Source organism: Aedes aegypti, chromosome 1, assembly GCF_002204515.2.
Source record: "Aedes aegypti strain LVP_AGWG chromosome 1, AaegL5.0 Primary Assembly, whole genome shotgun sequence".
Lineage (NCBI taxonomy): Eukaryota > Metazoa > Arthropoda > Insecta > Diptera > Culicidae > Aedes > Aedes aegypti.
Window position 1 is genome coordinate 22,677,950 of NC_035107.1, and position 25,782 is coordinate 22,703,731.

At 37.6% G+C, this 25,782-nt stretch overlaps 1 protein-coding gene across 1 annotated transcript in view; it reads right to left on the minus strand.

The window, feature by feature from the left end:
- LOC5567097 (uridine phosphorylase 1) overlaps nucleotides 1-14,045 on the minus strand; it is a 109,203-nt gene extending 95,158 nt beyond the window's left edge. Inside the window, exon 1 of the mRNA XM_021839129.1 lies at nucleotides 13,701-14,045. The gene's annotated coding sequence lies outside the window, so the exon portion shown is untranslated. The remainder of the gene's footprint in view (nucleotides 1-13,700) is intronic.
- Between the last annotated feature and the right edge of the window lie 11,737 nt (nucleotides 14,046-25,782).

Sequence of the window (25,782 nt, forward strand, 5' to 3'; positions counted from 1 at the left end):
TGGCATAAAGTTCTTCGTACCTGTCACACGATATACAGGGGATAGGCAAAATGATTGAGATAGGCAAAATTTTGCCTAAATTCAAATGCTCATAACTTTATGAAAAATTGATGAAATTGGATGCATCTGGAAGCAGTCGACGGCAAATTTGGTCTAGTTTCAGGAACTTGCTTGGCCATGCATATTGGCTACTGGACACCGGAGATGTTCCAGATTTTCCGAGGTCATGTCTAAATATCATTTTTTCTGTCGCTTGTATTTTTGTGCGGTGTAAAGTTGGATAGATTTTTACTATTTTCCTAGAAACTAGAACTAATAGGAAGTTGAATGCCGCCGGACGCATCAAGATTGGTTCGAAATCTTCAGAAATATGACCATTTCCGTAAAATGGTTCCGGAAAACATGGTCAGTCATGTGTGTATTTCTAATTATGTAAATATTACCCAGAACTATATCCAAGTGAGCACCAACCTTAGAAAAAATGTTTCCAGCAGCATATTCAGAACCATTAGATACATAGACCACTCTATAGAAGGTTCCAGGTGCCCTGGGGGAAGTGGTCAATTAGGAATCTGGATTAATTTGGAACCATATCAATATGGGCATTAAACTTCATGGTTTTCAAAGCTTATGCTATCCGAAGAATTTCCAGCACCACCGGCTGCCATGACTACTTTATAGTAGGTTCCAGGTGCCCGGGGGATTTGGCCAATTTGGCCGTTCCCATGTTAAGAATCACCTTCTACCATGAACAGTAGGATCCATGTGACTTGGAGGATGAGGAGCATTTTCAGAACCACAAGATGAAATAACCACACTATAGTAGATTCCATGGGCTCCTAGAGATGTGGCCAATTCGGAACATAACCACATCCCCCAGAGCCCATGGAAACTATTATGCAGTGGTTATATAAATATGTTGCTCTGTAAATGCTTCTTGTAGCATAGCCTTCAAAAATCTTGCTGTTTATACATACTGATGTGCTTTCGGGCATGTTTTGAATTGGCCACATCCCCGGGGGCACCTGGAACCTTCTATAGAGTCGTCATAGCAGCCGGTGATGCTGGAAATGCTTCGGCAAGAATAACCTTTGAAAATCATGAAGTTTGATGCGCATATTGATATGGTTCCAGATATGTTGACCACTTCCCCCAGGGCACCTGGAACCTTCTATAAAGTGGACTATACATCTAATGGTTCTGGATATGTTGCTGGAAACATCATTTTTGAGTTTAGCGCCCACTTGGATATAGTTCCGGATAGTATTTACATAATTGGGAATACAAACATGACTGACCATGTTTTCCGGAACCATTTTACGGAAATGGTCATATTTCTGAAGATTTCGAACCAATCTTGATGCGTCCGGCGGCATTCAACCTCCTATTAGTTCTAGTTTCTAGGAAAATAGTAAACATCTATCCAACTTTACACCGCTCAAAAATACAAGCGACAGAAAAAATGACATTTAGACATGACCTCGGAAGATCCGGAACATCTCCGGTATCCAGTGGCCAATATGCATGGCCAAGCAAGTTCCTAAAAGTAGACCAAATTTGCCGTCGGATGCTTCCGGATGCATCCAATTTCATCAATTTTTCATAAAGTTATGAGCATTTGAATTTAGGCAAAATTTTGCCTATCTCAATCATTTTGCCTATCCCCTGTACACATGCAAACATGGTCAATCGGCAAAGAAAGCTCTCAGTTAATAACTGTGGAAGTGCTCATAAGAACACTAATCTGAGAAGCAGGCTTTGTCCCAGATGGGACGTAACGCCAGAAAGAAGAAGATATTCTACTAACGGTATATGTTTTATAACAACTGGTCTTATAATAAAATCATATAAGAGCAAAACTGTTATAATCTTGTTTCATCTATCTGGTCGGGGACTCTTCTTAGCATTCCTCCAGGAATATTTCTACAAGGATTTATGCAGTGATGTCTTTAAGGCTTTCTCCAAGTTACAATACAACGATTTCTTGAAGCATTACTCCAGATATTTCTCCATTTGTTTCTCCAGAATATTCTCGGGTAGTCTTCTCGAGATTCTTCTACGAATTATTCCTGAGACTTCCTCCGGGATTGCTCCCGAAATTCTCCTGGAGAAATTCATCTAGGGATTCTACAATAAATAACTTCTTGAATTTCTATAGGGATTCCTCAAAAGTTTACTTTAGGAATTCCCTCAGGCATGCATCCAGGAAATCGCTACATGAATTCTTCTAAGGATTTTTTCAGGTAATCTTCCAGGAATTCCCCTTCAAATTTCTTTAGATACTCGTTCTGGGCCTCCAAAAACTCCTCCGGGCAGTTCTTCGAGAATCCTATATAAATTCCTACATAGATTTACGCATGAATTCCTCCAGAGATTTCATCAAAATGAATAATAATTCATCCTGAATTTCATCTGCATTTTTTTTTAAAGATTCCTCTTGGAACTCCTTTTTTCAAGAAGATGTTTAAAAGAAAAATCTTAGATGAGGTCCTGAAAAGATTCCTAAAGCAATCCCTGGAGAAACCTTAAAAAAAATTCACAATCCAAACACGTTCCTGACGAAAAGTTTTCCTAACTGAAGCGGGAATTGAACCCGCACTCCTTGGTCGATGCGGATAAATGCGTTGTAATTCTAGAAAAAAATAGAGTAATCCCTTGAAGAATCCCCGGTTGAATTCCTGGAAAAATGTCTGAAGTAATTCTTGCAAGAGCCAATCGAGGGATTCTCAGAAGAATTCTCTAGATGAATTCATGAAAAAATCCCTGGAACATAAACTATGCTTTTTGGCTCCGCTGTTTATTTTTTTTACCGGCTTTTTTTATAATAAAGACTGCGTAGACGAAAAGCATATTTCATTAAAATGTGCAGTTGATTGTCTACCAGCCCATCCTTGGAAAATTTCTAGAGAAAATCATTAAGATTTTTTTTTAAAGCAATACTTTGTGATATTCCTGTTGAAAAAGCTGAAGAAATCCCTGCAGGAATCGCTGTAGAGGTTTTACTAGAGAAATCCCTGGATGAGCATCTAGAGATACTCCTGTAGGAATTTCTAGAGGGCTTCTGGAGGATTTTTGGGGAATCCTTGGAGGTGTCCCACGATGAATGCTGGTAGAATTTGTAGAGAAATCCCTGGAAACAAAAACCCTGTAGCCCCTGTTTTGACTCTTCTGGAGAAATCCCTGGAATAATTCTTCAAGAAATCCCAAAAGAAATCTTTGGAGGATTCCATGAAGAGATTTACCAAAAAAATCAATGTAGAGCATTTACTGGAGGAATATTTGTAGAGATTTTCGTAAAATTATACTTGAAGTAGTTCTTAGCATAATGTATGACTAAATTCCTGCAGGATTTCATAGGAGAATCACTGAAGGAATTTCAAGAAGAACTCTTAGAGGAATCCCTGTTGGTGGTTCAGAACGAGGCCCAGTTAGTCTGAAGAAATTATTAAAATAATTCATGTCCTTGTGGTAACTCTGGGAGAATTCCTCCAAGAAATTCTTGAGGAATTTGTAAGTTGAGAAACACCTGTAAAAATTCCTGGTAGAATCCCTGGAGTAATCCAGGGAGGAATCCAAGAAGAAATTTTCGGAATAATTCCTGGCAGCATCTTGAGAGGACTACTTGGAGATATCTTTGTATGTTTCCGTGGAGGAATCATCAGAGAAAATTCTGAAGAAATCACTAGATCTTGAGTAACCATTGAAACAAAATGTCCTAGTATAACTCTTCATTTATAAGGTTTAATCACCGCATGACTTTATTATTATTAAAATTCATTGGCTTTTTTCGGTGAATACAATATCTATACTCAGAGTGAAAGGGAGTAACGAAAGTAATGAAATGACAAGATGGATAGAATCGCAAGCGAGCGACGAGAGAAATGAATAGAAGTTGAAAATTTGTTTTAACAGAGGGCCATATGTGTGAACAACACAATCGAAACGACAAATCGTTGCCTAACGTCCTGGTCTTGAACGGCTAGATGTTGTAGTGTTGGTCACTACTAACACTAGACAGGCAAAAATTTGTCGCCTCGACCTGTTAACTATATTGTTCGGCGTAGGTAACAATTCTATCGATCGTTGGTTACTTTCGTTACTCCCTTTCACTCTGAGTATAGATATTGTATTCACCGAAAAAAGCCAATGAATTTTAATAATAATATAGTATAACTCTTAGAGAAATTCCTGGGGGAAACCTTGAAGATATGAACATTAACATACTCTAACAATCCATTCATAAAAAAAGTGTTGCCTTGAAGATTCCCTGCAAGAATCCTTGATTTTCTAGAGGAATCTCTGAAAGAATACCAGAAAAAATCGCTTAAAAATTATCTGGAGAAATTCCGCAGCTTTCCTGAAAGAATTCCTGGAACAGATCTTGGAAGATTTCTGGGAGAAACTCCTGGAAGAATCCCAGTAAAAAAATTACTTTAGTAATCACTAGAGACATTCTTGCAGAAACTCCTTGCGAAATCTCCAAAGGAATCCCTGTAAATGTATTGGCTGTCTTGGTAGTGTTATTCGAACAACACGCCAAGCCGTTCCCATAGGGGACGTTAGCCAAAAAGAAGGACGTTTCAAGTAATACTGTTCTATATGGTATGCCCTCTTCAACATCTAATCCAATTTCTCTCGCCGTTCCTTTACGGTACCTATCCATCTAGTATGCATTGCTTTCTTCTCCATGCTCCCTCTTACTTCAAGTAAAATAGACCGATATGACCAAATTAAATGCCTGTAAATATTGTTTGCAGGAATCCTAGGAAGAATTGCTTATCGAATCCCTGGACAAACTCCAGGAGGAATTGCTAAGATATTCAGCCTATCAAGAGCCCTATCAAAACTGGTCTAAAATGTATCATGGAAAACAATATTTCTTCCTGGAGAAATCTCTGGCAAAAGCCCCAGGGAAGAAATTGCTGTAAGAATTACGGCAGAGATTATTCGTGAAGGAATTTTCGAAATAATTCCTGGATAATTCTCTGGAAGAACCTCTGGAGATATGTTTCACCCCTATTCTTGTTTACGTTCGAATGCTCTTTCGATCGAAAACCGTTTTGCATTCTCGTTTACGCCAGCAAAATCAAGTGGGCCGTGGATTCGAACGAAGAGGATTCGATCGAAAGTTGGATACGCCGTAAACAAGAATGAGGGTGTATATGATGGTCTGAAAATGTCCACATCACACCCTAGCGGAACCGGTTCCGGAATACTCCGAAATACCGGCCAAATCTAAATGTTGGTCCTCTTGGTGCTCTTGTAAATCGGAATGAAAAACCATGAAAATTTGAACCGTCGTTATATACATGTGTATGAACTGCTGAATATGATATACGCCAATTCGTTCTGAAACAGGTTCCAGGTTCCCTTGTGCCCAGAATGGCCATACTGACAAACAATTTCCAGGGTTCCATTCTTGAGTTCCATATCTTTCATATAAAGCTAAAAGAACCAAAATCGGTTCAAACATGGATTTTTGAGAGCGTTTTACTGCCCATAAAAGCATAACTGTCCTATATGGATTTTCGAACCAACACTTTTTTTCATCGCAACATTCATGTTTTAATATGTACTTTACTATGCATATAAAAATTAACACACTTTGTTCGGAAAAGTTGCGGAAAATATGAAGCTGGTGTAGTCCCATATTGAAAAATAAAGGCATAACAGTCTCTATATGAACTTTCAACTCGAATATCAACTGCAAAACGTGGGTTGTGTTCAAGATTATATTTTATGCTGATCAATAGAATCAAAATGAGTTTACTTTGCGGTGGTACTCAATAAATATGGCATGCATAAATGTACTAGAAAATTATGAAAATTATGAATTATGAACATGAATTATACAGAACTCAAACTTCGAGCGCAATTTTCTTAATGCCTACTATTTCAATATGGGACAGTTATGCCTTTATGGGCAGTTTAGGGGTCTATTTTATAAGTCGAGTCGATCAAAATGACTCGACTGGAGTCACTGTCGACCGAAAAATTTGCTCGATTCAGCACTGTCACTCGAGTTTTTCGACAGTTATCACTCTATGTGACTGGATTACTATGGGAGTCGACGGGTGACATCTGAAATATGCATGCTTGCTTTGATCGACAATGAATATAGACGAGTCACATGAATCTACTCGATTTACAAAATAGGCCCCTTAAAGCCATGGGTCATCTTTGACCCTTAATGCATAATGTGTAACTTTTTCTTAATGCATTAGGAAGGTTTAACCAGTGTTTCATACAACTTTGGCGATCTGCAGCTAAAAATTGTGACGTGCAGGACATTTCTGAGAACGGCATCAGATTCAGCGACCCCAAATCCACTAGAGACACATAAATTAATCTTTGAGACATTTTTGTTACGCTGTGTAATTATAATAAAAAAAAACACTTTCTTATGGTTAAAGGATAGCAGCCGGATACTAGATCTATTCGTTCTGACCGACAATGGATATGGATTACGTAATTGCCTGCTTAGATTGCCACAGTTCCCGGAAGGAGCTTCCCGGCGCCTTTCCATCGTATATCTAAACACACAGACGGCGTCGCCATCACCCTGGAAACTCGATTGCCCGCAATTTATCCTCTTCATAGAGTTAAACTACCATGCTGCCCCATCTAAATTCCAGTTATTTTTTCTTTGCGGCCGTTTCGCTTTGCGTTCACTCGAGAATGGAGATGCTTTTCTGTTTCTTGCGTGGGTGTGAGTGAAAAACGGTCCTATTGTACGTGTCACTTAACATGGACCGGTTAGTGGAAATGGAAAGCTCGCTGGTTGCTGATTCGAGTTAAACATGAGGAATGGAAAGTTTTCCATTTGGTTATGCTGTTGAAGCAGCCACCAGCTGGCATAAGCAACAATGAAGCATACGGGACGATGACACATGAATCGCAAACAATTGACGGTGACGTTTTGTGTGGGAGTCTGAAAAACAAAGCAACCGGTCGTTTGACTCGACTCGAGTTCTGATGGTTTTCTATTGCAAAACTTGGAGAGAGATAACATCGTGCACATGTGTGTCAGTGTGGCACAAATTGAAAGTACACATTTCCTCGGTATTATTTGCCTTCAGTGAAATCAGTTGATAGAAGCTTGATGATATAAACAACTTTTTACTCAGATAAAACGGATAAACCAAACTTCTGAGTGAGGAAAAAGTTCCGTATTTATATTTGATTATGATCCACAGGAGGAAAAATCCTCTGGTTTCATAACTGTTCGCCATATACAGCTTCAACCAACACAATTAAAAAACTAATTTGCATACAATGCAATGCAATTTTGTCATAAAGGATGTGAGGCATACTTTTCATAATTAAATTAATTGAGATCCGCAAGATAGACGATTTTCGTCGAATTTGTCTCGTGTATCACAGCACCCACGTTTGTATGTTTTAATATTGTAGGATTCTATTCCCAAGAGCAATGGTGAATGCAGTTGTTAAAGGAATTGAATCATCCAAGTGGGCGAGGAACAACTAAATATGTAATACAGTCATCCCACAGTTATGAATCAACTGAAGGTTTCGTTTGGGGATAAATTGTATGGTCATGTATTTGTCTATCCAACAGATGTGGATCAGTTAGAAAAGAAGATTATTATTATTGAAGTTCTCATAATATAAATAGAAGAACACTATAACAGTTTGTTGGTTCACAACTATGGTATTGTTTGGAGTTATGGATCAACGGTTTTCGGATTATGCTTGACATTTCAATGCCAAATGTGAAAAAGGTGTAAAATTCCGTTTTAAATTTATTTTGAAGCTGAAAATATTATTAGTACATTAGGGCGTGACAATTGTGCTTATTCTGCGCGGCGTGTGAATCGAGACGAGTCGGTCTAATCGCGAGTGACGTGAGACGACTAATGTTAATCCAATGTTAGCGAGTCGACAATTGTCACCTCATTCGACTCGTGTCACACGCCGCGCAGAATAAGCACAAATAAATTAAGCGATGAGAAAGTTTCTTTGTATTTTATCCATCATCGATCCATATCTTTGGGATGATTGTAGCAAACTTTGCCAGCCTGCTACTGTGCTGCGATGCCTGTTTTATACGGACACGTGGTCGGATGGAACGGCCATCTCGACGCAAAGGAAAAGTTTTTACGGGTTTTGATTAACCGAGACATGTAAATTTAAATTAAATTTCAAAAGTTTTCGCGAGATGAAAGAAATGGCTTTGTAACAGTGGATAAAATTACAAGGAAGCAACTAAAAACTAGCACAACTACCAGTATACCTATGTTCATTCATTGTGCATCTAGAAATATTGAATAAAAATTTGATTTGGACATTCCATTTGGCCCTGAAATGGATTTGTATTATATTGTATTTGAATGGAGTCGAATTTGGATTTGTAGTTGGATTGGGGTTTGATTGGATTTGGATTTAATCTGTATTGGATTTGTATAGAATTTGGATTGAATTTAGATTAGATTTAGATTGGATTTGGATTGATTCAAGTTTGAATTGACTTGGATCGGGATAGGCTTTAGGTCTAATTTGGATTTGGATTGGATTTGAATTGGCTTTGGGCTGGATTTGGATTGGATTTGGATTTGGATTGGATTTGGATTGGATTTGGATTGGATTTGGATTGGATTTGGATTGGATTTGGATTGGATTTGGATTGGATTTGGATTGGATTTGGATTGGATTTGGATTGGATTTGGATTGGATTTGGATTGGATTTGGATTTGGATTGGATTTGGATTGGATTTGGATTGGATTTGGATTGGATTTGGATTGGATTTGGATTGGATTTGGATTGGATTTGGATTGGATTTGGATTTGGATTGGATTGGATTTGGATTAGATTTGGATTGGATTTGGATTGGATTTGGATTGGATTTGGATTGGATTTAATTGGATTTAATTGGATTTGATTTGGATTGGATTTGGATTGGATTTGGATTGGATTTGGATTTGGATTGGATTTGGATTGGATTGGATTTGGATTGGATTTGGATTGGATTTGGATTGGATTTGGATTGGATTTGGATTGGATTTGGATTGGATTTGGATTGGATTTGGATTTGGATTTGGATTTGGATTGGATTTGGATTGGATTTGGATTGGATTTGGATTGGATTTAAATGGATTTGATTTGGATTGGATTTGGATTGGATTTGAATTGAATATGGATTGAATTTGGATTGGATTTGGATTGGATTTGGATTGGATTTGAATTGAATATGGATTGAAATTGGATTGGATTTGGATTGGATTTGGATTGGATTTGGATTGGATTTGGATTGGATTGGATTTGGATTGGATTTGGATTGAATTTGGATTGGATTTGGATTGGATTTGGATTGGATTTGGATTGGATTTGGATTGGATTTGGATTGGATTTGGATTGGATTTGGATTGGATTTGGATTGGATTTGGATTGGATTTGGATTGGATTTGGATTGGATTTGGATTGGATTTGGATTGGATTTGGATTGGATTTGGATTGGATTTGGATTGGATTTAAATGGATTTGATTTGGATTGGATTTGGATTGGATTTGAATTGAATATGGATTGAATTTGGATTGGATTTGGATTGGATTTGGATTGGATTTGGATTGGATTTGGATTGGATTTGGATTGGATTTGGATTGGATTTGGATTGGATTTGGATTGGATTTGGATTGGATTGGATTGGATTGGATTGGATTTGGATTGGATTTGGATTGGATTTGGATTGGATTTGGATTGGATTTGGATTGGATTTGGATTGGATTTGGATTGGATTTGGATTGGATTTGGATTGGATTTGGATTGGATTTGGATTGGATTTGGATTGGATTTGGATTGGATGGATTGGATTTGGATTGGATTTGGATTGGATTTGGATTGGATTTGGATTTGGATTTGGATTGGATTTGGACTGGATTTGGATTGGATTTGGAATTGGATTTGGATTGGATTTAATTGGATTTGATTTGGATTGGATTTGGATTGGATTGATTGGATTGGATTTGGATTGGATTTGGAATTGAATATGGATTGAATTGGATTGGATTTGGATTGGATTTGGATTTGGATTGGATTTGGATTGGATTTGGATTGGATTTGGATTGGATTTGGATTGGATTTGGATTGGATTTGGATTGGATTTGGATTGGATTTGGATTGGATTTGGATTGGATTTGGATTGGATTTGGATTGGATTTGGATTGGATTTGGATTGGATTTGGATTAGATTTGGATTGGATTTGGATTGGATTTGGATTGGATTTGGATTGGATTTGGACTGGATTTGGATTGGATTTGGATTGGATTTAATTGGATTTGATTTGGTTTGGATTTGGATTGGATTTGGATTGGATTTGGATTGGATTTGGATTGGATTTGAATTGAATATGGATTGAATTTGGATTGGATTTGGATTGGATTTGGATTGGATTTGGATTGGATTTGGATTGGATTTGGTTTGGATTTGGTTTGGATTTGGTTTGGATTTGGATTGGATTTGGATTGGATTTGGATTGGATTTGGATTGGATTTGGATTGGATTTGGATTGGATTTGGATTGGATTTGGATTGGATTTGGATTGGATTTGGATTGGATTTGGATTGGATTTGGATTGGATTTGGATTGGATTTGGATTGGATTTGGATTGGATTTGGATTGGATTTGGATTGGATTTGGATTGGATTTGGATTGGATTTGGATTGGATTTGGATTGGATTTGGATTGGATTTGGATTGGATTTGGATTGGATTTGGATTGGATTTGGATTGGATTTGGATTGGATTTGGATTGGATTTGGATTGGATTGGATTGGATTGGATTGGATTTAAATTGCATTTGGATTGTTTTTGGATTAGATTTGGATTGGATTAGATTAGGATTAGTTTTGGACTGGATTTGGATTGCCAGAGCCGAGTCGAGCAATTTTTTGACAGTTGACAGTGCAGTGACTCCAATCGAGCCATTTTGCTCGACTCTACTTTCAAAATAGTGCCCTAAGATTTGAATTTTTAATTCAAAATTTAAATCAAAATTGAATTGAATTCTCTACAATTTCCATGCAAATTTATGTTTTATGTAGACGAGGAATAGCTCCAAAATGTCCGCGGTAAATTCGTCCCTTTTTCCGAGGAAATTCTGCTGACTTTCCTCGGGAAATTCTTCCAAATTTCCTCGGAAAATTCTCTTGTTTCTTATTCTTTGGAAAATTGTTATTAATTTCCTCGGAAAATCCTCTTGAATTGCCTCGAGAAATTGTTCCTGAATTTCCTCGGGATATTGTGCTGAGTTTTTACGGGAAATTGTTCTGAATTTCATCGGAAAATTCATCTGATCTTCGACAAATTGTTCTGGATTTTCTCGGGAAACTGTTCCTAATTCACTCGGAAAAATTTCTCTGAATTTTCTCGGAAAATCCTCATGAATTTTCTTGTGAAATTTTTCTGCATTTCTCCTGATTTTCCTCGGAAAGTTCTTTTGAATTTCCTTGTAAATTTTTCCTAAATGTCTACCGGAAATGATTTTCCTCGGAAATTATCCTGAGTTTCTTCGGGAAATTTATACGAGGAATTTTCCTGAATTTCTTCGGAAAATTCTCTTAAAAATCCTTGAGAAATTCTGCAAAATTTCTGAGCTTCCACGGAAATATCTCCTGGATTTCAAAGTTAAATTTTCCTTAATCTCCTCAGGAAGCTCACCTGAATTTCATCGGGAAAATTTTCAGAAATTCCTCGGGAAATTCTCTTTAATTTTCTGGGGAAATTCTCTTGAATGTCCTCATGAAAGCTTACCTGAATTTCTTCGGGAAGTTCTCTCAAAATGTTACTGGAAAATTATTTTAAATGTCCACGGAAAATCCTGCTCAATTTACCCGAGAAGTTTTCACGTGAGTTTCTCCTTAATATTTAGCGAAAATTCTCTTGAATTTGTATAGAAAATTATCCTTATTCTCCACGAGGAATTTTGTTGGTTTTTCATAGAAAATTATATTGATTTCTCACAGGAAATTCTCCTGAATTCTTACTAGTAATCCTCCTGGCTTTTCCCTGAAAATTTTCCCGGATTTTTCTTCTAATATTTTTCGGTAATTTATCATGATATTTATCTAGAATTTCTCCGTGAAATTCTCCTGAATTTACTCATGAAACGCTCCTTAATTTACCCATGAAATTCCCCTGAATTTACCCGTGGCATTCTCTTGAATTTCCCCGGGAAATTCGACCCTTTTTTTTAGAAATTGTTCTGAACGTCTATTGGAAATTTGCCTGAACTTTTCTGAATTTCGTCGGAAAATTATTAGATATTTCTTTAGCAAGTACCCAGAAATTTCCTCCCGGAAGTCTCCGGAATTCCCTTGTGAATTTCCGGAATTACCTCCGACTTTCTCCGACGCTTCCTCGAGAAGTTTTCCGCAGTATCCTCAGGAAATAGTCCTGAGTTTCCTTGACAAATTCTCTGGAATTGCCTTAGGAATTTATCTCAAAATATTCTCGGGAAATGTCCGGAGTTTCCATGAGAAATTCTCTGGAGTTACCTCAATAAATTCTTTCGGTGAATTTTTCGGAATTTCCTCGTATATTTCTCCAGAATTCCTTCGGGTAATCCTCCAAAATTTTATAGGGAAATTCTTATTAAATCCTTCAAATATGAAAAATACTGTTTCAAATCCGTAAGGTCCTGCATATTCAAAACCAATGATTTAAGGCTGCCTTCAGGATGGTTCACCACCCCGCCACAAGGTACCGTTTTGATTCATATTACGTACACTTAAGGCCTCAGTGAAGTATAGCACAGCATAGAGCATTCAAAATAAATCATTCTGTATGATTCCTCAGCGTTATCGAGCGCCGGAAGCCCTTACTTTCAAATCGTGGATAAAGAATATGCTTCCGCAACTTGAATAATTTTAAATAAATCGAAATGTATAGCCTTTTGATGATTCTTATTCCGGGCGAGTCCTCTCTTTTGCCTCATATTCCGGACACTTTGATTCGAATTCCGGACATCTAATGAAAATCATTATTAGAAAAATCAAATCATCAAATGAAATTGTTAAACCACTAAAGAGACGTCTAAGGCAGTTGTGCATTATAAATTTGCATAGATATTTATCAAAATAGCTTATTAAAACGAGCCTCGAAATTGTGAACTTTCGAACGGCAAAAATTGAAACATTTCGTGTGAAATGTTTCCCATACAAAGTAGAGTGTCCGGAATTAAAAGCTGTCAGTAATATGAATCAAAACGGTACGATTGTTAAACGAAACATAAGAACAGTAGTTCACCGTTACAAAAAAAAGCCCATAAGTGATTTATCGAAGTAGGCGCAACAGCGAGTAAACATCAAACGACAATAATTGCCAACCGGGTGGTGGGAGGCTCGATGGCGGGATGGGCGCTTGCGGTACGCACTCGTTTTTCCCGCAGCCCTTGTTCGTTGTTCCATCCGTCGTTCGGTTCGCAGAACATTACACAGCGGTTACCGTATGCGGGAAAAAGGCGGCGGATATCGATTTTCCTTCGGTCTGTCTGTTGAAACTTTTCGACTACTTATGCGTCCGAGAATCTGAGCAGTTGCTAGGAAGCTTTCCTAAGGGACCGTGGATTACTCTTCCATTTGGGGAAATTGTGACAGAAGTTGTTCAACCCGGTGTTGAGGAAAGAACTTTTTCCACTGAAAAGAGGGCGTTCGGTGAAAACGATTAAGCTCTTGTGTAATGTACCTTTGTTTCCTGTGGCACAATGTGACACTCGATAGTTCACTGGCAGTATACTTTTCTATCGATCCAATTAGAGGAGGGATTTCACTCAGCACTTCACACTGTCACACAAGTGGCCCTAGCTTGGTCTAAAACTTTCTTTCTTCTACTAGACTGTAACACCCAAAAAGCACACCGACTGAATCAAAAAGACCCAACACTCGGAACACCGAAAGAACACGGACAAACGGAACTCACCGCGACTATCCTAAGTAACGGGTTTACTAAAACTAAGGAAGCCGAATTTCAGCAGAAACCGAGACGACCCGCCCGACTTCACGAGGAAACAACGTTCGGAGAGCGAAAAAAGGAACGCGCGCTCCGGAGGCAGATTATAAAGGACGACCGTATCGCCGATTCGTCCTAATGTTGGTCACGCGGTAACGCGAAACCGACGAAAAAAAAACTGTTATCTCAATTCTTCCTTGCTTCGCAGTTGGCCATGCTGCTGATATGATAATGGGTCCCGGTGTCAATCGGTTTGGTACAGTAGGCTCTGGGGTTGCTCGATCCAGAAGGTACCACCGGGTAGGTAAGGCTAAATTCAGTAAAGAGCATAGAAATTTGACTTCTACTTCGCCTTACGAATGATTTCACTGTACAAGGTTTTCACGTACGTACTCGGATTTCGGAATACTGAGTAGCAGATCGGACGCACACGCGCGTTGTCACCGTTTTTGTCGTAGCCGAAGACACACGCTATCAAGACGTAGAGTGCCATGGTTGATTTTTACGGGAAAAATACTGATTCAATGAAAAGCACAACAACGACCTATCTTTCATTGTTGATTGAATCATCGCCTACTCGCTCTTGGGTTATACAAAATTCGCCGTTTTCGACCTTGAAGACGACAAAGTCGTCAATGAAGCGTAGAAGTATTCCCGATAAAGTTGGTAAATCTTGGATTATTGAAATCAGGCCATTCCCTTGCCATTCCGGTGTACTATCGGCATGAACATAGTATTGATTGAAGTCTAATCTCCGCCATCTGCAAAGGGCAACAATTTTTGCCTCTAGGGTTTCGTTCTACTTCGTCGTAAACGCTATTATTCGACGTATCTGACTTAAAATGTTCCACTATGGTGGATATTCTAACTTACCTGCAACATAGATTCATTTTTCAAGCGTAATTTTGTGAAAGCCGTTTTGGTTTGTGCACTTGTACACTAGGCCGTCCCTTATTTTTCGAAGATGCGAAATGTTAAAAGTTCGTCATTGTAAAGTGCTCGTTTTGGTAAGAAAAAAATCAGGTAAAAATTTGAAGTCTGTACGTGGACGCTAAGTGGTCCCCCAACGACCCTAAAGGTATTAGGTGTAGATGACTCCCATGCGCCAAATCGAGCTCGCTGCTCTAGTGTATGCAACATGAGTACGAAAAGCCACTAGTAACAAATTGATAATCAGCATAGAATTAAAAGTAAAATAATATTTTATACTGTGGGTATCTTCATAACACAGCACGCTGACATAAAATTCATAACTTCAAAGGGATCGTTCAAATATTACGTAACGCAACAGGGGGAGGGATGGGGTCTTCCGTAGTGTTACGGTCCACACAAAAATTTAAATTTTTCATACAAAAGTTGTTATGTGGGAGTGGGAGGGGGTCTAAAATTTCCAAATTTTGCGTTACGTAATATTTTAATCATCCCAAAGAAAACAAACTTCTATACTGATTATCAACGCGCGCAGAACAATTTGTTACTGGTGGCATTTCGTACTCATGCTGCGTGCACTAGAGCAGCGGGCTAGATTTTGCGCACGGGGTCATCTACTCCTAATACCGTCAGGGCCGTTGGGGGACCACTTAGCGTCGATGTACGGACTTCAAATTTTTACCTGATTTTTTTCTTACCAAACGAGCACTTTACAATGACGAACTCATAACATATCGAATTTTCGAAAAATAAGGGACGGCCTATTGTACACCGAAAATGCAATAAAACTACCACAGCACAGAACAGATATCCATCTTAGAACAATACCTAATTTTCGCCTAGAGTACGAGAAAATGCGAAGATGAGTAGGCGAATAAAACATTGTTTACCCCATTTAAATTCACAGTGCATGATATTGACATTGATCTCGTCTAAAATGATCTGCTTAGCTAGTATAATGTGTTTGACGTTATGTCAACACCGTTGATTCGCCAGCACAGCAAGCCTTGCAGCCTTGCAGTGCATCTATCAAAACATTTGCCAACAAAAACATGACACGCTTTGAATTGCAAACAATATAAACGATTTTCCGCTGATGGTTATGGCATCCTTTCGAGATTAAATTATCTTTGGATATGTGTAAGAAAAATGGTGTGGTAACTAGTAATATCCTTTACGTCCGACTGCAGTTTTCGACCTGAAATAACAATTACCAACCTCTCCTGCTCCCTTGCTGCACGCGGAATGTATTTGCTAATAAACTTATATCGAGAAAAATAAAAAGGTAATTTCAGTCATGTGTTCTTTAAAGCAATAAATAGCTCAAAAAGGTTTTTACATGATGCCGCACACAGGTTTTGCCTGACTAGTTTGATTTTCTCTAACAAAACGCATGCACGCAAAGGCTCGTCCAACACGATCATACTAATATTCGCATGAATGATGTGGTTGAAATTATTCAATATCCAACTCCACTGTATCAAGTTTTGTTTATTGTTTTGCACCAAAGGATTGCTATGATGTCTGATGTCCGTCAGATGTGCAAATTTTTAGACGAGTGCAAGGTTGATTAATTTGTCGCGGTGTTATGTTATCTAATTGCGTTGAATTGAATAAATACAATTCTTGATTACTTTTTCAAATCGACATAAGTAACTTTCATACGGTTTTGAGAAAATTAATTAAGAAGAATCCCAACCTTTCTTCTAGAACTGTTTTAAAAAGAATCCCCTTTTTAACATTTTTTTACCATGTACATCGCTAAAATGTTGCATGCAATCAGCACGCGTTAAAACTCAAAGTAGTTCCTATCACTTCTCACAAAAATTGTATGACAAAATGATAAGCCGTTTCAATCAGTTACTTACGACAATTTTGTACCAGTGTAAAATCGACTCAAGTAGTGTTTTGTTTTGATTCGTGGTTAAGTCACTTTGTCTCCCATACAACGGAACGGCGAAAGTAGCGGTTAGGTTGCGAAAGTGGAGAATCTTACTTTCGTCGTTTTGTAAATCCGGAAATTAAACGTTCTAAAAGTGAAAAATCGAGTTAGTTTAGAGGGGAACATGTAGAATTTCGTCTGCGAAACACGTAGGATTGATAAAGTAAGTTTGTTAACTTTTCTGATTTGAGTCTGTTTGAATAAGTCTTCGAGAATTATACTTTGTTCCGGTACAACTAGTTTGAAATAAAAAAAAAAAAGATTTGTTTCCGAATCTTCAGACTAAGCACCCGACATGGCACGTTGTCAAGCGCATCTGATCTGATATCCAGCCTGTGTACAATGGCTGACGTTTGATTCATAGCCAAGGAGGAGAAACGATTACCGGATTCCAGTGTTCAACCAGATTACTGTTTGTATTTGAAAAAAATCTTCGCCAGAAGTGATTATTATTCGCTCTAACGAAGGTACGGCGCTGCCATCTGGATAAAGTTTACTCTGTGCGTGAAGCGTCAAAATTTTTACCCGGCGAGGAATAGAAAGTGGAATTTCAAATGCTTATATAAAATTAACTACAATAGTTATTTGAAATCTTTTCAGTACATGTTGAACTTTTGATGGGCTTCATTATAGACACAATATTTTGATTTTTATATTTTTCCTCGATAGTCTGCGGATTTTATAGCTTTCCATAAATCTAACCCCGTACACTTAACAGAATTTAATTAAATTATGTATTGAATGTATTGTATTCTTATGCTTTGCCATGTATATAAATCGGAGCTTCACGCATAGGGTCAACTGTGGTAATTGCCTCCGTCATCGCGAATTAACATGGATGAACACGGAGAAATCAGACTACCCAAAAAATAAGTTCTTTTTACTCAAATTTGGATAAAATGCATTTAGTTTTTACCCACGTTTGGGTTGTTTTGCCTCTCTCGCAACAGCAATGCTGTCAAAAACACGTAGAGATGGTCGGGTCTCGGGTTTTCAAACCCGAAACCCAACCCGAACCTGAACCCGACGGGTTCGGGTTTGAAAATTCAAAATTTTTCGGGTTCGGGTCGAGTTTGAAGGCTACAAAATTATCGGGTAGGGGTCGGGTTCGGGCTTGAAAAAAATCGGGTTTAGTCGGGTTTGGGTCGGGTTTGGTGAGAATTGTGAACAGAGTAACAACCTAAAAGCTTCCCTATGCATCAGAAACGATGAATTTATAACCTTTTCAAACTCGGGTTCTACTAGGGTTTTTCTTAGAAAACTTTTTCGGGTTTCGAGTCGGGTTCAGGTTTGAATAGCGAAAATTTTTCGGGTTTGGGTCGGGTCCGGATTTTAAGAAATAAAATAAGTCGGGTACGAGTCGGGTTCGGGTTTGAAAAATGTGAAACCAGACCATCTCTAAAAAACAGAGAGAGACGCAACGACCCAGCGTCGAAGTTCAATGGAATAAGCCAAATTTGGGTTCTTTCGAGTTTGCCCAAAGTTAAGTTGTTTTGACCCATCACGGAGACTTCGAAAGCCAACGCTGGGTAGATTTTTGTTGCACTGAGTTGTTTGTTTTGCCGCTGTCAAATGGAAACAACCTAATGGTAGGTATATATAAGTTAACCCAAATTTTGGTTATCTCACGGAAGAGCCGAATTGCGTCAATAGAAGTCAAAGTTGGGTTAATTTGCGACTCCGTGTAGCATGCTGCAGCAGGCCGATCAAACTTCAAAATGTGTCCGAAGCAAAATGACTTTCGAATGAAGAGGAAAGGTTTAGGATATAGTTTTTGGTAAATTTAGGTACACTTGCTGTCCCGACATCACAAGTAATCAAATACCACTTTTATGCGTGCTGCATGGTTATATAGTGCTAACATAAATCTGTCAAGCCTTATATTAGCCTATGATAGCTGCGAGAACTTAAAAAATGTTTGTAAAATTGTGAATTTTTCGCTAAGTAAAATTCAAGTTATGTCTGAATTGCGATTCAAATTTAAGTTAATCGGAGCACTACAAGCCGATAGCCAAACCTCCAAACTTGACCATTTAACGAAAATTTATCTCATTCATATTTAAATTCATTCAAATAAACTATTGTAGGATCTGATTTCTAAAACAGGGCGAAATGCAGTACCATTTTTCGGTAACCTTAAATTCCCCAAATATTCCCCAATAAAGGTCTAGACAGGTCTAAAGGAGGTTGAAAAAGAAGAGACTCTTTATTTACTCTCACTTAGAGCATACCTTCCATATCCAAAACTCTTGGAAAAAGTTTACTCGATGTGGGAGCGTCGAAAATTTTACCCGGCGCTTATATAAAATTAACTACAATAGTTACTTAAAGTCTGTTTAGTATCTGTTGATAGACTCTTGATGGGCTACATTATGGACATATTAATTTGATTTTTATTTTTTATCAAAATTCTGCTGATTCGATAGCTTACCAAAAGTCTAAAAAAATCGAAGCTTCACGCATAGGGTCAACTGTGGTAATTACCTTCGTAGTCGCGAAAACTCCACTCTTTCTGAAGATTACCTCTTTTGCAACAACCTTGGAGTAGAAATCTTATAAGAAGATTTAGACGAGCTTTCTTGTCTAATTCTGTACATTTTTCGGAAATTTAACTGTGTAAAAAGCTTGCCCGCCGCCACCAGGTGCGCTAGTGTTCGCGTTTATTTTGGCAGCTGTTTTTGTTGTCATCTTTCCCATCTGTTCTGTGAAACTACTGTATTTCGATAAATAACTTCAGTTCAATTATCCACTTTGCACTTTTTCACCGAAACCGCATGGACGAACACGATTTGAGAGAAATGCTTAATTTCCTTCGGAAGAGAAGTAAAGTCGTTGGCCTTGAATTGAACTAGCCCAGGGCTAAAAATCTCGTTAATAAAGATAGAAAAAAAAAATGCTTAGCAGAATTTGGGGCAAGTGTGTCACCTTAAGCAAATTGTTCTCTAACTTTGTCTAAAGCTCATAGAATCCACCAATTTATCCTCATGATGTTAGTTTTACATCTTTTCATAACCACTGTGCAATTTAAAAAGAAAATAATTTCAAAAAGTATTAGTTTTGGAGCTTCTCAAATATCATCCAAAATAACCTATTTTTCGACACTATGGGGCAAGTGTGCCACCCATATGGGGCAAGACGGCCACCATATGAAAATCGTATATAATTCCACTTGTAATGAAATTTTCTTTATTTCCTATTAATAATACTTACAAAGCAGACGCTAATCGATAATTAAAACAAGAATTAAGTTTACCGTGATAAGGGGATGCTTTATAACAGGATTCAAAACATGCGTAACTCCCTATTACTCAATCCGAATAACTAAAATGGTTATTTTTGTCTCCATTCCATACAATTTATGTATTACCCTTATATTACGGCGAATATGTATAATATTAGCCTAGATCAGCACTAAATAACGGTAAAATATTGATGTAGATATGTAAAACTGTACTTAATAAGCCGAAAAACGTATTGAATATTGAATATTCTGAGAAAAAATCACTTTAGGGGGCAAACATGTCAGTTATTCCCCTACTATACTTCAGAAATTACTACTGGTGCCTCATTTTGGTTTATTCTTATGATTCTGTTTACATTTTTATAAATTTCACTCCAACAATTTTTGTTTACCAAATAGGTGGCACACTTGCCCCAATAGGTATACATTTCAACCAAACTGGATTTCGTTGGTAAAACTAAATACTTTTTGATTAAAATGCCACAATAACTTACACATTTGAATAGTTTCACGATGTACAGTACGTTAGAAAAATCTGTTAATAATTGACCTTTCACCATGCTATTTAGAAACAACAAAATCTTATAAAATTCCACTCAAATTTGGTTGTCTTAGCACAAGTCGCTGTAAATACGTGAAAAATAGAGCAATTTTCATCATATTTTGATCATGGTATTGTGAACTATAAGGGAACATATTGTTAAGCTCAAAAATAAAATATATATTGTAGTTTTTATAAAAAGCAGGGGTGGCACACTTGCCCCTATGGCACACTGTGTGTGTGTGTGTGTGATCCATCTAACCCCCACGAGCCTATGCATGCTATAAAAGTTTGACTTTTACTGTGCGTCCTGTTTTCAAGTTGCCCGTGAGAGTGAGCGAGACAGCACCAACACACGGCGCACAGTAAAAGTCAAAAGAACAAAAGAATTTATGGCACGTACAGAGGTTCACTGTCCGGCAGTGGTATTATGGAAAAAAGTTTTCAGCAAAACTGCTTAGATCCTACATTTTTGCAAAAAACTTCAGTCCGGAAGTTAGAAGGTGATAGCTCTATTGCAGATCCTGTGACCCATTTCAGAATGGCTGGAGAGACACGTCCATTCAGAAGTCACTTTCACTAACAACAAGCCCCGCATGTATGCATAACCGTTATCAAATGTATAATGATAATACATACACACTTCCTGTTTCAAAGATGTTTGCTTTGAAACTGGCGCGTATTTAATATTTAGGTATCGATAAATATGTAATCAGAACAATCTCACCAAAATCCATCCAATGCGGCGTTGTCATCAAAACCACTCAGCAATCGATTAGGTATCTATTTCCTTCTCCTCGTGGCACATATAATATTTGTCGGTGGTAGACCACATTGGGTTTCTTTTCACCACCATTTCTATTTCTTACCTTCACGAATTTATAAAACTTTACCACTTAACATAATCACAAAATCATAATTTTGTTTTTGTTCCTCCGAACCATCCGTCCGGGTGGCGTAGTACCGTCAACCGAAACACAAACGCAATCGGGAAAAAAAATCACGTGGATGCACAAATATTAACAAAGCCAATTAGCCAAAGCGACATCACACTGAACGCGTCTGAGAGGTTTATTCACTTTTTAATATCTACGTTTTTTGAATATTCATTTCCGAATTGAAATCCGGATGGCGTAGCACTAGTTAAGTTATCGGCAAAATCGCGAAAACGAGAGAACGAAAAAAAAAAGCGTGGAGCAAAACAAAACACGACCGTTCGCGGGCAACGCCTACTGCGATTTTTCACATTTGCCTCTATGAGCCTGTGCATGCTATAAAACGTTTGACTTTTACTGTGCGCCCTGTTTTCAAAATGCCCGTGAGAGAGAGCGAGACAGCACCTACACACGGCGCACAGTAAAAGTCATGAGAACTAAAGAATTTATGGCACGTACAGAGGCTCATGGCACACTTGCCCCAAAGTCCGCTAACGATCGACACCAGTCACACCATTTTATGATACATGTGACGGCGAGCAACGCTAGCCTTCTTGATCAGACTTCCCAGTTGCATATTTTCTCCCATGCATATGATTGACACTAACAGTTCGGAAAATAACATGAAACAACACTATGGATCATTGAAGGTAGTTTTTGCAAGTGCTCACCGCAAAGGCGCCATCATATATGGGATTTAACATTGTGACAAAATTGCTGTTCTGTCAAACACACAAGGCTATGATGGCACTATGTATATTTTCCATAGCGGCCGTTTTGGTTATTTTAATGATCCATTGAATTCGCTACTAAAACAAACTACTTGTCCGATCGATTTGGTGAATTATTTCTTAATTGAGTTTATTAATATTTTCCTTATAAACCCGTGAAAGTATTGTCAGTTTTGCTGAACTCAGGGTGTCCATTTAAATTCAATTTTTCAATTCCCGGATTTTTGATGTGAGTTAAAAACGTTTGTAATTATGAAATGGTTTTGGGCAAACAGATTAAAATGAGTCATTGAATAATCTAAAAGACCAAGACTAAGGGTATTTACGCAAACTTCCATGAGTTGTCAGAACTGAAAGTTTGTTGAAGGGGCCAAAATACGGAGTATGCCGTGCACCCAATAGAAGTCATAGGAAATTCAGAGAAATTTTGATGATATAAAAAATCGGCCCTAAATTTAGATCATTCTTCCACAAATCAGCATTGTTCATAATGGTCAACTCATGCTCTACTGAGAATTTGTTCAGAATTATGCGTGAAACATGATCCATAGCAGATTCATGTAGAAATTCTTGATCTGAATCAACTCTCGTTGCATCCAACAGAGATCTTTATGACATAAACGATATCTCGCAAAAAAATCAATTGCTTACTTTGCAGAATGATGATATTTCATGAAAGAACTCTGAACAAGCATCTTCCCAGGAATATATCCAAGATTTTTCCGAGAATATTGTCAAAAAAATCAACAAAAATCTGCTCAAGAATACCATTTATTTACCCATCAAAAAGCTCTTCATGAATTCAGTAAGGATCTCACAAACAATACACTGAGAAAGAATACTTAAATGTAAATCTGCGGAAATCCATACAAAATCTCGCCATGGACTTCATAAGGACTTTATCATAGGCAGTGTTGTTAGCAATCACGGTACCGTAAGTTCGGATGAGATTTACCACCATGTCACGAGATTTTATTTGTTACCATTAGGCCACCGAAATCAATGCAACCTTTCGTAAATGTTGTTTGTCTTAAATATTGTCGAATTGTGTGTAGTGAAGAATCTCCAGAATCACCTTAGGTGTGGTATTGAAAGACAAATTGAATCAAGGATTTGAACATGGTGTCAGCCTGAAAGTTTGTGAGGATGCTTAAAATATATTTCCAAACAGAGTATTTGTACCAAGTTGCTCATTTTACTGAAATAATTGAATTTCAGTTACATTTTAGAAACATCCTTTGGAAATTGCATACATTTAGGCGTTTTCCGTGGTATCTCCTTAACATTTAATAATTTATTATTTCCATAATTATTGTCTTGTTAAGAACTTCGCTATTCTATTTGCATATTCAGATGTAGAGTTGATGTTGGCATTTATAATAATCAGATTGACAAGTGATAAATTTCACCTTGAAATGGGATCCTGTTTTTATTTCAGAGGTGACATTTGTTAGAAAATTTCGGTACATGGGTCTTTGAGGTTCACCGTCGTCCTTATCTTCCTGATTTTAATTGTATGGTATTGATAACAGAACCAAGAATACCAGACCAGACCAGAAAAACCGTGAAAAATTATCATTTTCACCCGAAATTACGGTAGTCGACACGTTTTTGTTGACATTCGGTAGTCTTTGCCTTCAGCTTTCAAAACACGAGCGATCAAACGAACGTACTACACAAAAATGTCAATCGAATGTTGCTGATCACTAGAAAGCGATACGGTATTGTTTATATGCGTCTCATTCGACATAACAAGCAATTAAAATACTATTGTTAATTATGATCGAATATTTCTGAAATCTATGCAAAATTAATGATTTATGCAAATGTCATCATGTCAGACGACATTCATTGCACAGTTTTTTGTGTTTCTTGATATTCATTCTAGCGCTCAAGCTTCATGTGAGAGGTGACGGTAGCAGATCAGTGTACATAAATCATTAAGGGCCAAACGCAATGATAGCGGAACGGCAACGGAATGCGGAACCGGTTCGCCAGCATGAACTACAACATGCTTGTCGACTTGGTGTTAATTCACTTTTATTCGTTGATGGGTCAGTCGAGATAGTGTGGTTCATGCTGGCGAACCGGTTCCGCATTCCGTTGCCGTTCCGCTATCATTGCGTTTGAGCCTTTAGACTGCTGACCATGGGAGCGGAACGAACATCACGAAAACTGTCGAATGTTTAGAGCACTGGTCGTAGATCACGGATTTTCTGGGCAATTTAAGGTGAAACATCTCGGAATCCAAAGATGGCCGGCATAATGGCCGACTTGTGCCCTTACTCACGTTTTCAAAGGCACAAAACTGGAGAAATAGTTAGAAAACGTTTCTGATCTTCTTATTTTTAGCTTTCTGACAGTGCACAAAGCCAAAATAAAAAGTGCACGGTTGTTGGATGCTTTTTTCGCTAGATTTGTGCCTTTGAAGTTTTAGTGCAATCTTAGAAGTTGATTCCAAACAGTTTCACCTTAATAATCCAAACAAGGATTCTTTAAGAATCCGTATCAATTTCTCCAGGAATGTACCGAAAATTTTAAATGAACATATCTAGAATTTCATTGGGAAACCACTTGTAGGTCAGCTTTCCGCCAACCGCTAAGAATGGGTTCAAAATTTCAAGAAAAATCCGTCAAAACGCTTTTAAAGCATACGATTAAAATCTTATTAGCAATGCACTATTTTTTCAGTGGTTTTTGTATAACAAAATGAACAAAATGAAATCATGAATTATAATAGAAATTCATAAAGCATCTCATCAAGAACCTTTCCAGGAATCCCTAAGTACTCTTCTGAATACTTCTCAATGATCACATTGATGTTCCCTAAGAACATGTGCTTAATACCTTTGGCCAGAAATTCGCAAAGCAATTCACAATAAATCGTATCAATTTTGAAATTAAAAATCTGCCAAAGATCTCTCCTTGAAACTATAGATTTTTGACCAAAAATATAATATAGAATCCGTTAACTATCTCTAGCAACTCAGTCGTATATCCCTTGCCAGAATTTTCTAGTGCTTCTTCCGGGGTGTTGTACAATTTCCCGGGTATTTCCCTATTTTTTTCCGGTCATTTGCAATTCCCGGGTTTTTCCAGCTTTTCCCGGATTTCCCGGATGGATGGACATCCTGTAAACTATTTCCGAGGGAACAGTAAGATATATGAATTAAAACACAAACAATGTGCTACTATTTACTAAAACTTACAGATAATTTACACGTGCGCTGAAGTCATTGATATTATTGAAATATATTATCTAAAAGTTTATAATATATTTAGTAGAGCTAAAACATCAAGTAAGTACACATAAAATTCGAAAACTATAGTTAAAATGTCTTAAATTAGTCATGCAATTTGTTCTTATAGCCTACAGTTAAAACTTAACCTAAGAAACCACACGCTAAGAAAGGAATCGGAAGAAGATAAGAAAATTGAAGATTTGTAAGTTAAAGTTTATAATGATAATTCTAAGTATAATCCTAACACTGAAATATA